This window comes from Podarcis bocagei (assembly GCF_964188305.1).
Source record: "Podarcis bocagei genome assembly, chromosome: 15".
Classification (NCBI taxonomy): domain Eukaryota; kingdom Metazoa; phylum Chordata; class Lepidosauria; order Squamata; family Lacertidae; genus Podarcis; species Podarcis bocagei.
The window spans coordinates 3,310,632-3,326,637 of NC_138141.1; the positions used below are offsets into that span (position 1 = coordinate 3,310,632).

The 16,006-nt window shown below is 44.7% G+C and overlaps 1 protein-coding gene across 1 annotated transcript in view; it reads right to left on the reverse strand.

Annotated features, from left to right (window-relative positions):
- LOXL2 (lysyl oxidase like 2) overlaps positions 1-16,006 on the reverse strand; it is an 81,523-nt gene that overhangs the window by 45,051 nt on the left and 20,466 nt on the right. The gene's annotated exons all lie outside the window — the stretch shown is intronic.

The following is a 16,006-nucleotide window of genomic DNA, read 5'->3' on the forward strand; positions in this document are numbered from 1 at the left end:
CTATTGCTGCAGCCCTGTGGCTAAGTGAAAGAGACTTTTAATGAACTAATTATAACTGAATCATAAACTGGAAATTAAAATAACGCTGCAATTCTAAGCATGAGTTGACTTTCAACTCCATCAAAACTAATACAATTTACTTCAGAGAAAATGTGTTTCAGATGGGAACTATTATTTTAAAATACACCATTATTTCTTTTGTAGGAATCTAACATGTGAAGCAATCCTGCAACCTGGTTTACACTATGATTCTGACTTACTCTTCGGTCCTGACTACTGGCTATTCCCACAGATTCTAGCCCAGCTGAGAGGGCTGCCTTGAAACTTTGTTCATGCGCCCCAGAAGGACAGGATACAAACAACCAGATAAATAAAATTTGCTGGCTAAAATTACGCTGTTTCTGCTTCCAATAGTGGAAGCCTTGCAAGAGTGGAAAGGGTAGGTAGGTTTAACTAGCAATTTCCTAGGATTTCTGTGCTTGCCTTTGTGAAATTAATTCTCCTCTGGAGCACGTCTGGATTTCCCTTCCACTGAATTGATGGGTTATGAGTCATGAAGAGAGACTGATTTTCACATCCAGGGCCTACGTGACAGCAGCAGCAGCAGCAGCAGCAGCAGCAGCAGCATGCAAAGCTCACAGGAACTCTGACCCCCAAAAGCTAGAGCAGGCCAGCCAGCGAGGGGGAGCTCTTGGCTGCAGAGACAGGCAACAAAAAGGAAGAAAAGGAATCACGGGGGGGGGGGGGAGCACACTGGAACTTTATATAAAGTACCCTAAAGAGCTTGTTTTCCTTTATATACATGGTTTATTTGTCATTATGTCACGAATGTGGAATTTTCCCCTTCCTATTTATGAATATAATACAGTACCTCTGAAAGTGAATTGGGTAGCATTGTGAAAAATAGTTACTATTTTTTTAATCTACTGTAATCAAATGAAAAGAAAAGCTGTCAGAAGTACTGTATTTTTCACTCTATTGGACGCACCGGACCATAGGAGGGGGAGAACAGGATTTTTTTTTTCTTGTTCTCCCCCTCAAAAACAAGGTGCATTCAAGAGCAGGTCGGGGACCAGGGCAAAGCCTTGCCGCTGCCTCCCAAGCTTGTGGGGCTGGTGGTGGCCAGCCTCAAAGATCCCTGAAGCCTTTGGAGCGCAGCTGCACTCTAAAGGCTTGAGGCTTCGGGGACATCCTTTGTAGCTTCCTGCGGAGGCTTTGCGCAGCCATCCCGAAGCTGGAACAGCGAGACGGAGGGCTGCACAGTGCCCTGTCTCGCTGTTTTGGCTTCGGGGAGAGCAGGCTGCTATTCACAAGCCTTGGGAGCCCGGCGGGAACTCCCGCCGGGTTCCGAACGCTTGCAGATAGCTGCCCGAAGCCTGGAGTGCACAGTGCCGCACCCCTAGGCTTCAGGCTGCAGGCAGCTGTCTGCAAGCCTGCGGAACCTGTCGGGAACTCCCGCCAGGCTCCGCAGGCTTGCGGAGAGCTGCCCAAAGCCCAGGGTGCACAGTGCCGCGCCCCCGGGCTTCGGGCTGCAGGCAGCTATCCGCAAGCCTGCGGAGCCCGGCGGGAGTTCCCGCGGGCTCCGCAGGCTTGAGGATAACTTCCTGAAGCCTGGAACACGAGAGGGGTCGGTGCGCACCGACCCCTCTTGCTCTCCAGGCTTCAGCAAAAGCCTGCATTCGCTCCATAGGACACACACACTTCCCCCCTTCATTTTTGGAGGGGAAAAAGTGCGTCCTATAGAGCAAAAAATACGGTAAGTTGCATATGGCCTCAGCTTCATTAACTACGAACCCCAAAATCTGGGATCCCCTCAAAACTGGTGCAAAAGTTTTGCAGCCTTTTTGCAGCAAAACCCCTGAACTTTGCAGTGAAAACCTCACATTTTGCATTGCTCCACAAATGTAGCAATAGACCCTTAAAGCCCCCCTGGCATGGCTGGAGATGGAGTTGTTCCAGCTATGGCCTCCTGACTTGGGAACACTCTTCTCCAGCAGCCCCAGGCTGCCTGGCACCTACCCTGCTCTTCATTAAGTGTAAGGTGAAGGCTCTTACAATCTCTTATGCCTTCCCATAAGGCGTTTGTGTTTCTGTTGCTGCTTACGGCTGCCTTATAGCTCTGTCCTTTTAACATGAGCAACATGGGGCTATACAAGAGGGGAAGGGGAGAATGCTGTTGCTGTTCCTTTTTACTACTACACTGTGCACCGTAAAATGAAGAGCAAGATCAGACACTTATTGAATGTCTTTTTATTACATTTATATCTTGCTTTTGATTCAAGAAGCTTATTTATTTAATAAATAAAAATAACAGAATCACAGAAACGTAGAGCTGGAGGGGATCCCAAGGGTCTTCTATGCCACACCCTGCAGTACAGGAAGCACAGCTAAATGAGGTTCTTTCTCCTCTGCTATTTTATCCTCACAAAAACAGTAGTTGGCTCAAGGCCACCCAGAGAGTTTCATAGGTGAATGGGGGATTTTGTTGGAAGCTGCCCAGAGTGGCTGGGAAAACCCAGCCAAATGGGTGGGGTATAAATTAATTAATAATAATAATAATAATAATAATAATAATAATAATAATAATAATAATAATAGTCTCCCAAGTCCAATGTTCTAACCACTACTCCATGCTGACTCTCTCTATGAAGTGCTCTATAACATATACATTTTTGGACAGTTTGTATATAAACTGAATATGGAAAGATGGGCTCAATGTGGCACCTCCTTTCTCCCCCTTTTCCAGCATCTAATAGTGGTTTTACCCAGCCCTTGTTTTCTCATGGGACGTTTCCAACAATCATGCAGTAGTTTGGCTGTTTGAAGTTTCCACCATCTGTCCATGGTAGGCAGGCAGCACATGCAATTGAGCGGGGGGGGGGCGCACTTTTGCCTAAAGTCAGTTCACCATCACGCAAACAGGTCATAAGTTGTCTGAATTTTTGTACCATATGTTGATTTAGTCAAAAATTGCCTGTTTTCCCTACAAGCAGTCATGCAAATAAATATTGACCCCTCTGAACATTAAAGTCACTGAATTCAAACATTTGTTCCAAGGATTCAGCTAAATTTTCCAGATTAATATAACTACTTTCCTCCTCTTCTTCGCAATAGATTTCCAGATTTGGTGTTCTTCGAAACCAGGCAAAGCTCTGGTTCAGCAGAATGTCAAAGACAGAAAATGATGAGTCCCAGCCCCAAGCAGAACGAGTTGGACGGGACAATCCTATCAATCCACTTTAGCTGCAGAGTTGTAAACAGTTGTCTGGACTCCCTGAAGCTACAGCATAAATCTGATCCCTTCCGAGAGGAAACGGGCCAACTATCTCCATATTCTGCTGGAAAAGTCCCTATAGCTCAAGTGGAAAACTAGTGATTCTCCAAATGTTGTTGTATTCCAGCTGCTATCAGCCCCCAAGCAGCAAGGCATCCTCAGGGATGATGAGAGTTCAGCAACATCTGGAGGGTCACAGGTCCTTCATCCCCCCCCCCAACTGCAAAGCCTCATTACTAGAAGAGGCAAATGCAGGGTGACCTTACTTTATATTAGTTCATAACTCACACAGTCTTTGGTCTCTATCTGCTGAATCATCCATCGCTCTGCCTCCTGCTCCTCTGCCTGTACCTTAGCAACACAAGTGTCCTTATGATGCAGTATTGTTTTATGGCCAATTGCTGCTGGAACTGGCTGAAGTCGTCTACTTTTCGGTATTAAAGAACCCCGCCTCCCGCTTTAATATCTGAATGGTGAAAAAGAAAAAACCCCATCACAGATACTCCGTCCCCTAAAATATATTCAGTGAATACCTGGAGATATTGGTCTTAGCACTAAAGAATTTCAGAAGCAAGCCCTGAAAAACACTTCAAGATTGCAATCATGTGAGCACCCTTCCGAGTTGGCCAGGCATTGCCTTCAGGCAAGTAGCTGAAAGCAGAATTAAAAGAGAAGTTGTACACTTAGAGTGATAACTTTCTGCATAGCCAAAGTCCTTCTAAAGTGTTTAGTCACAATTAAGATCCCTTGCAACATTAATTAAAAGTTTTCTTTTTGCGTGATTACTTCCCGGTTCAGTGCAGCTGGGGGATTATAGTGATTAACTATCCTTTAATTAGCTGATCCTTTAATTAGCTATCCTTTAATTAGCTGATTTAAGGATTTAGATTTGCTGGACAGAGTGCCTGAAGAACTATGGATGGAGGCTCGTAATATTATACAGGAGGCAGCAACGAAAACCATCCCAATGAAAAGGAAATGCAAGAAAGCAAAGTGGTTGTCCAATGAGGCCTTACAAATAGCGGGGGAGAGAAGGCAAGCAAAATGCGAGGGAGATAGTGAAAGATACAGGAAATTGAATGCAGATTTCCAAAAAATAGCAAGGAGAGACAAGAAGGCCTTCTTAAACGAGCAATGCAAAGAAATAGAGGAAAACAATAGAATGGGAAAAAACAGAGATCTGTTCAAGAAAATTGGAGATATGAAAGTAACATTTCGTACAAAGATTACCATAATAAAAGACAAAAGTGGAAAGGACCTAACAGAAGCAGAAGACATCAAGAAGAGGTGGCAAGAATACACAGAGGAATTATACCAGAAAGATATGGATGTCTCATATACCCCAGGTAGTGTGGTTGCTGACCTTGAGCCACACATCCTGGAGAGTGAAGTCAAATGGGCCTTATAAAGCACTGCTAATAACAAGGCCAGTGGAAGTGATGACTTTCCAGCTGAACTATTTAAAATTTTAAAAGATGATGCTGCCAGCAAGTTTGGAAAACTCAGCAGTGGCCAGAGGATTGGAGAAGATCAGTCTACATCCCAATCCCAAAGAAGGGCAGTGCCAAAGAATGCTCCAACTACCGCACAATTGCGCTCATTTCACACGCTAGCAAGGTTATGCTTAAAATTCTACAAGGCAGGCTCAAGCAGTATGCGGACCAAGAACTCCCAGAAGTGCAAGCTGGATTTAGAAGAGGCAGAGGAACCAGAGACCAAATTGCAAACATGCACTGGATTGTGGAGAAAGCTAGAGAGTTCTAGAAAGACATCGACTTCTGCTTCATTGACTATGCAAAAGCCTTTGACTGTGTCGACCACAGCAAACTACGGCAAGTTCTTAAAGAAATGGGAGTGCCTGATCACCTCATCTGTCTCCTGAGAAATCTCTATGTGGGACAAGAAGCTACAGTTAGAACTGGATATGGAACAACTGATTGGTTCAAAATTGGGAAAGGAGTACGGCAAGGCTGTATATTGTCTCCCTGCTTATTTAACTTATATGCAGAATTCATCATGCGAAAGGCTGGGCTGGATGAATCCCAAACTGGAATTAAGATTGCCGGAAGAAATATCAACAACCTCAGATATGCAGATGACACAACCTTGATGGCAGAAAGTGAGGAGGAATTAAATAACCTTTTAATGAGGGTGAAAGAGGAGAGCGCAAAATATGGTCTGAAGCTCAACATCAAAAAAACTAAGATCATGGCCACTGGTCCCATCACCTCCTGGCAAATAGAAGGAGAAGAAATGGAGGCAGTGAGAGATTTTACTTTCTTGGGCTCCATGATCACTGCAGATGGTGACAGCAGCCACGAAATTAAGAGACGCCTGCTTCTTGGGAGGAAAGCAATGACAAACCTAGACAGCATCTTAAAAAGTAGAGACATCACCTTGCCAACAAAGGTCCGTATAGTAAAAGCTATGGTTTTCCCAGTAGTGATGTATGGAAGTGAGAGCTGGACCATAAAGAAGGCTGATCGCCGAAGAATTGATGCTTTTGAATTCTGGTGCTGGAGGAGACTCTTGAGAGTCCCATGGACTGCAAGAAGATCAAACCTCTCCATTCTGAAGGAAATCAGCCCTGAGTGCTCACTGGAAGGACAGATCCTGAAGCTGAGGCTCCAATACTTTGGCCACCTCATGAGAAGAGAAGACTCCCTGGAAAAGACCCTGATGTTGGGAAAGATGGAGGGCACAAGGAGAAGGGGACGACAGAGGACGAGATGGTTGGATAGTGTCTTCGAAGCTACAAACATGAGTCTGACAAAACTGCGGGAGGCAGTGGAAGACAGAAGTGCCTGGCGTGCTCTGGTCCATGGGGTCACGAAGAGTCGGACATGACTAAACGACTAAACAACAACAACAACAACAATTAGCTGATCTTTGTTATCTGCTGGGGCAGTGAAGGCTTCAATTTCTGGAATCTTCTCATTTTTTCTTTTATTTCTTTTAAGGGAGGACAGAATGTAGCTGAACAGAAAGCACAAAAAGGAAAAGAAATGGCACAACATGCAAGGAGGAAGCTTTAAATTACAAACACAGTAGCCCCCAAAAGCCTTAATTATGCTTTGCCTTTCCACACTAGACAGGATGCTGCTGCAAATGTAACATTTTACTGCAAAAAACCACTAGCAAACCATGGATTACATCTGAAAATATACATGAAGACAACAGAAAAACCACTGCAATGCAAAAATCTAGCTACAACACAGTGAATGCTTCCTAAAAAGTGAGTAAATAGATGATTACACTGCCCGAGAAAAGTTTAATGTGAAAGCCACCCTGATCTTTCTGCTTTATAGGCAATCATGTCAGGCTTATACTGTATTCTAACAATTGTAGCTAGTGAAATCACTTCTAAATTGGCCTTGAGAAATGAGTTGCCAACACATTGGGTGTTGGTGTAAAAGGAAAAAATGCCACTCTGGGAAATTTCCCCTGCTTCCATGGCACCCCAGTCCTTGTTTCTCTTCCTTAAAGTTTCTAGTACAAAAAAGAAGATTCATGTACTGCAAAAAGAAATCAAAAAAATAATAATCCATCCCTCTTTTGTTCTGATTTTCACCCTGTGTTAGCTAAGAACGCATATGGACAATTTCATCAGCAATATTTCATAGCTTTTATCCTCAGAGGATATTTGAGTCTGCTAATGATTTTACCAGGTCAGCACAACATTTAAGGTCTGCCAGAAAAGCTAACTTAAGCCTTTGCTCCATTCTCTTTCCTGCTTCCCAGTTCAACTTCATACAGGCACACAGTTTGCACACCTATAAAACAAAATAGTCCCACTAGATCTGCTTGTGTAATATTACATTGACTAAAATGCTGGTGTAAAAGATATCAGTTGAGTGTTTTGCCAGACTAAATACTATTTTTCATCCTGGAACATGAATTTCTGGCGCTAAGGGAAATGGTGGGCCCCATTTTAACTTTTTAACTTTTTTGTCAGAGCTACATTGTTTAGCTGATTCATCAATTATGATCAATTTAATTTAAAACAATAAGATTGACTAAAAAGTGTCAGCAGATTTTGTTTTCCAAATCAAGCTCTTTTAAAAAGGGGAAGGACTGTGATTCCATGAACGGCTATGTAGTTCAGTGGGACAGCACATGCTTCACGTGCAAAATCTCCCAGGTACAAAATGTCCCAGTGGCATCTACAAGAAGATGGGAAAGACCCCTGCCTGAAACCTGGAGGGCTACTGCCAGTCAGTGTGGACAATACTGAGCTCGATGGGGCAGTGCCATGGACTGGTTGGATGAAGAGAAGTGTTGGCAGGCACCACAGGGAAACCCCAAGGACACCCCCAGGGGAAGAAGACTCAGAGCCCAAGGATTGGTGGTGGGACAACGGCGAGTGGTCAGAGGGAGAAGACTGGGAGGATGAGGTGTCAGAAGTTGAAGAGGTAACAGGGTTTAGTGAGCAGGAAGAAGCTGGGGCCCAGAGCAGCCCCGATTTAGAGGCTGGAGAGGATTGAGGGCCAAGAGACAGAGTTGAGTCAAGCTGCTGGAGAATCCAGGAAGTCTCCCCCAGCCTTAGGCTGCTGGGGAAGGAAATGGGGGAAGAGGGGTCTTGGAGAGCGGTGGGAAGGCAAAGACCTTCAGTCCTCACAGCTGCCGCATTGGGGCAAGAGCTGCAGGGAAGAGTTGCTCTCATCACTAGGACTGCACTGTTTCATTTCTTTAATTAAAGCAGTAATTTCACTGATGTTGGGTGCTTTATTATTTTATTTCTGACCTCTGCCTGCCTTTAGCCCCTGGCAGACAGTTTCCTATATTCTACTAAGTTCCTAAACTTCAAATCTTTAAAAAGGCATTCCTTTCTGTGTTTCCAATTCCCTGCTGTGATATGTGTGCTTTACAAGTATAGCTTTCTAATATTCAGTTTTATGTGGATATAACTGATATAATCAACCAATTAACTAACAATGCAATCCCATGCATGTCTACTCAGATATAAGTCCTATTGGGTTCAATGAAGCTTACTCCCTGTTGGCACAGGATAGCAGCCTCAAACTCTTGTAATTAATCATTTTCCATTTCTTTACATTGGGTATAAGTCCTATTTATTATTATATTATGTCATGTGTTTATGTTGTGCATCAGTTAGATTGTCAACAGCAATGGGTTAAAATAACCATTAAATCTTTTTAACAAACTAACAAAAATATGTCGAAGAATTGCCAGTTGCCCTGGGTGAGTTTGGATAATTTCCTTCCGTTTTTAAAGTTCTTTAATGGCATTTAAATTGAAAGCCCATTATGATAACGTTTAGGTCTAAGCTGAAGCAAGTGTTATATTGCAGTAGATCTGGGCAGCGGACCCCCCCCCTCCCGCTATTCTATCTCCATGAAGCCAAAGAAAATAAAAGACGAACTTAACCTGAAAGCTGGAACAATATCTGTTCGAGCTTCGTCCATGGTATTTTATGTGCTTGTTCCAAAGATGGAGCAACTGGTTAGGTTTGCTTCCTGATTTACAGCCGTGCTTTTGTGCCTTTGCCAACTGCAAAACAGGCAGAAACTCAAAAGGCAGAGAGGTATTTTTCATGGAAATGCAACTGAATTCCTCATGTCCCATAACTGTTAAAGATGCTAGCCTTCTCAGAAAGCAAAAGATGGCAGTCATATAATTGATTCAGACATCAGTTTCTTCAGCTAGATTAATGTTATCAGGTCCAGTGTTAGCAGCAAGCATCATTGATCAGCTGCTGGCCTCCCAGTACACCCTCCTGAGCAGAGTCCACCACTTAACGCCTGCTCTGGCCTCTCCTTAAAACGAACATCCATATCAGTTCCAAGCAGAGGCCAGCTATCTTTTCAAGTTGGCTACCATGTTTTTGTAGTGGTAGCTATGATTTTTTCACTACAATGTCTTGGTAGCCAACTCAACCTGAGGGAAGTTGACGAAGGAAAAACATGCTGGTGCCACAAAGGCAAGGCCCCCAGGCCACTACAAGTCCTAACTAGCGGGCCAACCATTGTTTCAGGAATCCCACAGTCCACACTTTACTGGGGGCTCCCTCACCCTTGGCAGTAGACCTGAACTTGAAGTCTAGATACCAGTATTTCACCTGCACTGACTGATAGCCCAGAGAATCAGAGCACAGCATCTTTGAATGCACAGCTCTCAACAATTCAGCAACAGAAGCCTTGGTATCTTCTGGAACTTTCCTACTTTTATCTGTTCCTACAGGCTCTCCCAGTCCCTGACTTACTTCAAGCCCTTCCATCTGCTTGCCGGCAACCCAATGCTTTTTTGCCTCATACTTGATTATTCTTCTGAAGCCCTCTGTTCCCATCCTGTCTTCCTTGCTTTGCCCTGACATGAACTACCATTGTGGAATTTGTCTGCACCAACACTGGAACAACATCTGTCCTTGAAGTGACTCATGTTATAGTCTCCCGCCATTTACACAACTTGGCAGCCAGCCTCTAGATCAAGGCTGGTTACAGCTGTTTGTTGGCCACGCTCCTGGCAAGCCTTTACCTGATATGTGGAACATCCTCAGCAGAAAATCACAATATATTACCAACAGCTCAAAGGATTTTTGTGAATAACTCCCACTAATATTGAGTTTAGAAAGTTGGTTACCGCACTGCTCCCAGAGTAGTGCTGGAGCAAATATTTTTAAATTGCTGAAATTGCCAATTTTGCCCCTGACAATATCAATGCAAACCTAGAAATGTGTGATTCTGGGTTTTGAAAGTGAAGTTTTATTGCAGGATTTGAATTTGAGTGCTTTAGATTTGATGACGTCTCTGATTGCTTTGGCAAGCATCAAATAAGAAATCTGGTACCATTACATGCTATCTATCAAATGGAACCAAACAGCCAAGTGCTAATAACATTCTGTCAGGGGATGCACTGATGCCCCAGTAAACTAGGGAGCCAGCCTCAAAATATAGAATTATAAATTCTGGGGCCTGAGCATAGCAATGTTCTCTCTGCCTGCAGTTCCTAGCAACTGATACTCGCATACTGTCTCTGACAATAGAGTGGCAGGAAGTCCACAGCTAATCTTCACAGAGTAACTTTCCATTTTAATAGAGATTTCTGGTGGTTTTGACATGAGTGGAAGCATCCACAGGCAGCTGCATTATATTAGTTCAGTCTATTTGTCCATCTAGCTAACTACTGACCACACTCTTATGTCATGCTAAACCACAGCTTAGTGTGGCAGAAATGAGCCACGGAATGCCTTTTTGGTGTGCACACTCCCCACTCCATCTCTCTTTTTCTTTCACAGTCAGGAACAGGAGTTAAGCAGCTTTCATTTTCATTTAATCACAACTTATCATACTGTCCAAACCCAGAACTGTAGTTAACTATTGTTAGTTTAGACAAGGCAGCTTCAAGGAGCTTGTTTGAAACCATAGTTCACTGGGTGACCTTGGGCCAGTCCCTGTCTCTCACCCTAACAGGCTGTTGTGGGGAGGGGGAGAACCATGTACAGCACTTATATAAATGCCACGAATAAATAAAAATAAATCATCCCCGAGTATTAGCCATGATGGCTGGGGCTGAAGGGAGTTAATATCTAACAGCATCCATTGAGTACCATGTTGGCTACCCCAGCCATAAAGTTTGTGAGTTCAGGTGATACAAAGTACCATGAAGCAAAAGCTTCTGACCTCCCCTCCTCCCATCTGCATGGAAGGAGGAGTGGGGGAAGCAGATAAACCCAGGACCCACGGGGTCTTGTTCCTCCTCATTCATGCCAAGCTGGTATGATTTAGCATGATGTCAAATGCAAACAATTTCTTCTTCGACTGGCAGCACCTTTCTAAGGTCTCAGGTACAGCTCTGCCCATCACCTGCTACCTGATCCTTTTAATTGCAGGAGTAAACCTGAAACCCACTGGATGCAAAAGCAGGTGCTCTACCATTGAACCTGCTCTGAACATTCCCAGTGAATGAACCTGAGATGCCCAGACTAGAAGACTGGGGGGAAATCAACTAGCCATGGGAGGAACAGCTGGATACTACACTGGGGTGAACATCTGAATATTCTGAAGAACTCTTGTATATACAACTGACAGATGGATAGTTGGAAGTCCTTTTTACTTGTTTCTTTTCCTTTCTTTTCTGTTCTTTTATTAATTTCTTATTCCTTTAATATTTTTATCCCTTGTTATCTTTTCTTTTCCCTTATTGGTTTGTTCCTGCTTCTGCTTTGCTCTGTTCTTTCGTGTTTCTTGTTGTCATACACTCAGGGTTAATGGGGGGTTTGCATGTAGATGGGGGTGAAGGACCAAGAGAGTCGGGGGGGGGGAAGCTGGGAGAAGAAAGGGAAGCTCCCGGGTGAGAGCTGGAAGGCTTCACCTCTCTCTGTGTAAGATAAGAGTTAAGATCTACCTGTGAGAGAGGACTTTGCATTATTCTGCCTTTCTCTTTCTCTGTTTTCACTAGTTTGCTTTTTATTGCAATGTATTATGAAAGATCTTAATAAAATCTTATTGGAAAAAGGGAACCCCCTCTGAACATTGTCATCATTTTGCCTGGCACAAACTTTTGCCTGGGGTATCCCATTCCTCTGTCAGAATCTTCCCATGGGTCTGGACAGACACAGCAATCTAGTGTTCCTTCAAGAAGCCGAAGAATCCAAGGAATTTCACACCAAGTACATTTACGTATGTACTTAAGAGTGTCTCGCCTAACTACACCGTCTCAGACGTGACATAAGGGGCCACGTCAGTGGGAGCTGCTGTCATCATCAGGCTGCATACACATTTCAGCCTTTGATCACAGAATTATCTTCCATCCCTGTACTCATATACCACATTCACAACATTTTTTCTGGCAGTAGTTATACGAGTGTTATGGGCATATGTACCATTAGGAATTATACTTGTGATTAGAAGCACTGGATTTGTCAGCCTGCTGTCTCAGCTAGTGGTCATAGGAATTTACAACAAAACATGGAATGGATAAAAAAATCAGAAAATGTAAGATATTCCCATAACATGATAGAAAGTAAACATGAGAAGCAGGGAAATGCATCGAAATACGTTATTGTTCTACAGCAAGCACCTATCATCTTCATCATATTATCAACTAATAGCAAACTCAGTTCTCCAACTGTGAGTTGGTAGAACTGCACCATACATGGACATGACGGAAGCGTTAGCAAGTTTGCAGAAGTATAGGAAAACCCTAGGAAAGCAACCCAAAAGGACTGAATATACTGAATGCTCATGAAACACTGTCTGACTGTTGCAGGGGAGGAATGGAAGACTGGGGGAGGGGAATTTAATGGAGTATCTCAACGAATACTGAAGCTGGAGTCATAAATTAGGGGTTACCGTATTTTTTGCACCATAACACTCACTTTTTTCCTCCTAGAAAGTAAGGGGAAATGTCTGTGCGTGTTATGGAGGGAATGCCTACGGGTGGCATGCCTACGGATTTTCCTCCTCTAAAAACTATGTGCGTGTTATGGTTGGGTGCGTGTTATAGAGCGAAAAATACGGTAAGTCACTTGAAAGTAACCCCAAAGGGGAAATTAATATAATATATTATTGCCAAACAAATATAGTTACCAAAAACAGTTTCTGCTGGAGCTCCTCTCTCTTTCTGCTCTTGGCTCCCCACCCATCTCCCAGGGATTATCACTATAACACCATCCTTATGTTCTCTGTAAGAAATATCTCTAAATTACAACCACCATTCTGGTTGATGGTCCAGATAGCTGGGCAACAAAGTGGCACCACCCAAAGACAGGTCAAGAACTTCTGTCCTAGGAAATATTGACGGTGTCTTGGGGGGCCACGTTCAAGTTCAAGTGCTTTTTTTTGTGTCTTGGTGCTTTCTTAACAAAACCCCACTCTTGACTGCTGAATCAAAGCAAACAATCTATGGGAAAACCCAAATTGCATGCTGACTAGAGGGATGAAAGAATGGACATGACAACTGGGATTTAAAAGGCCACAACTATACTGCATAGCTGTCAACTTCCCCCTTTTTTAAAGGGAAATTCCCTTATTCTGAATAGGATTCCTCGCAAGAAAAGGGAAAAGTTGACAGCTATGCTTTACTGATTTCAGATGTTGGTGAACCTTGACATAGGCATTGGGTGTGTAGACCTCTCAGCCCCCCTTGCAGGGGACTGAGGCATGACAGGGTCTGGCTGGGTTTATGCAGGTGGGCCGACCCAAAGGCTGGGGGAAGCTGTATGGCCCGCTAGCCAACAACCTCTGGCTTCCCCTCAAGACCCCTTTAATGGGGTACCCTGTAATTGTCACTGCAGAGAGGGGGGTGGGTCCCCACTCCACCCCCGCCCCGGTCAAGGATGGACTAAAGGATTAGGTCCAAGGCCTAAACCTAGTGCTACGGGGAAGGCAAAACCTGCTGGGCAGGGGAAATTCCTTCCTGGCTCCGAATACGTCAACTGTCAAAAGACCATAGCAAAACCTGCAGAGGTAGAAAGGAAAAGACTGAAAGGAAAGGAAACACACATGAGCAGCAGCACAGATAAAGGGGGTGGGGGTGAGCTCCAAGGCCGACTGGGATGCTGCAAGCAGCGTCGGCCTGCTTTTATGCCCGGGGAGAGGACCTGAGTGAAGTCTAGGATTCTCAGGTCCGCTCCCCAAGCCCCGCCTCCCGAGTCGCCACGGATTGGCTGAATTTGAACTGCAGGCCTGGCGGTGCCCACAAGGCTCTGTGGCGGCTGGGGAGGTGCGGCAATAGTCACACACATGTGGCAAGGCTCTGTGGGCTTTGGAGGTGCTGCAGGGGTCCACAACTGCCACTCACCACCAAAGCAGGTAAGCAGCCATTGTCGATTGCTCTGATTCAGCATTAAAGAGTGGGTTTTCGTGGGGAAAGCGCTTCCAAGGGAGGCCCCCTCAAACATGGTGCTTTAAAGCATGGATCTTTGCCTAGAAAGCATGGGGCAAAAGGTTAAGGGTGGATGAGTCCCTAGATAACCAAACTGACAGGTCCTTCTTTCCCTATCTGGGACCCTCCAGACATTGTTGGACCCCAGCTCCCACCTTCCCTGACCATTGGCCATGCTGGCTGGGGCTGATGTGATCTGGATTCACCCATGCTTTAGTGCTATGTAGCACAGCCGATAAAACTTTTGGTGGAGTAGGGAATAAAATAGTTGACTTTTCATCCCTCCCTGCCTATTCCCATTTGGCTCCTGCTGCAAGCCACTTAGAGCCCTGAACAGGAATGGGGAGGGATATGCTGCAATATGTGTTGCAAGTCTCCACCTGCAAGTATGGATAACTGGCAAGGGTAAGGCTACGATCACACCAAGACAAGCTGAAATATCATATGAAAGCACACAAGGCATTCTGTTTCTCCCCTCCCCGAATTGTGTTTTGTCAGTTTTGTGTGTACACATGCACGCTGCCTCATTCAAATAAAGTTGAAAGAACATGACACAGGCTGTATCCTTGGGAAATCCTTGAGCTGTTGAGTGCAAAGGTTCCACCTCCAGCTGATGGAAAGGGGTCCTCCCTCTCTAGCCATCGGTTCATTTGATGAGGTGCTATGGAATGTATTAGGAGCATTCCAACTGCTCAGAAGTTTAAAAAGAAAAAGAATGCTAAGCATACAAGCCCTCAGGATACACAGGGTGTTGGTAGGAAGCAGTGAAGAGCAGGGAGGGAACAGCACTGACAGCAGAAAACTGTAAGACTTAAGAGTGCAAATGGGGATCTCTGTTTGTGAGAGAGGAATGGGTGAATAGGCAGTAAGGGGAGAGCGAACACGTGTGTGGGGGGGGTTATATTTTGTGCAAAGAATTCAAGTGCATATCAGAAATTTTGGTTTGTGCAATTGAAGTGGATTAAAGTGCTCCGTCGTAATGCAACAAATCCACTAAACAACTATAACAGTAATGCACTGAAAAGTGTGGGGTGAACAAATTAACAGGAATACCTTTGTGATGGACAGCTGAGCCAGACCAGAGTCTGGTGATGCAGTGCCTCAGAATTCCACCAGAGGGCTGGAGCCTCTCTCTGATTGGCTACCAAGAGGGGGGTGGAGCCAGCGCTTTGGGAGGGAGAATAAAAGGAGCCGTTTGAGAGAGAGGATTCAGATGGGGAGGTGGATTAAGAGAGAGAAGGAGAGTCAGGGATAGTCAGTTCTGGTCTGTGTGCGACAGCCACTCTGAGGAAAATATCTCCAGCTAGAGAAAGGGGCCTCATAGCTTAGATAGGAAGACATGGTGTGGAGTCTTGGGAGAGTATTCAGAGAGGAGTGAACTGGGAGGCTGAGTTGGAGAAGGAGAAGCTGTGAGGACACCGTCTCCTTGGGTCTCATGTCAGTCAGGAGGAGAGAGATCTTCTAGGAAGAGAAGAATCCAAATCCAGTCACAAGGGGGGGGGGCGATCCTGGGTCTGTTATACTTCTAGAGGTACCTCAGGAGCGGGCGTGAGAAGAGTTTGGGGAACAGACTGGAGGTTCCACCTTCTTTAAGAACCAAAATATTAAGCTGTAGCACTAGTGCTATTTTTTCTAGAAAAAGAGGTCCTGGAGCTCACCATGAACTTCCCCCTTATTCTTCTAGAATGGCAGTGTTACCCACCTTGGAGGTGCTAGAAAAAGCCCAGTGTAGCACCTATGAAACAACCAAGTTGAGGAACTGAAGTAACCAAAGTGGAAATAAGCTGAACATTTACCAGCTAGTCTAGAAACCTGTAACACCTAACTGAAGAGTAGGAACTGAAAATAAGCAACGGAAGTTTATTCCCCCCCCCCAATGCTTTTTAT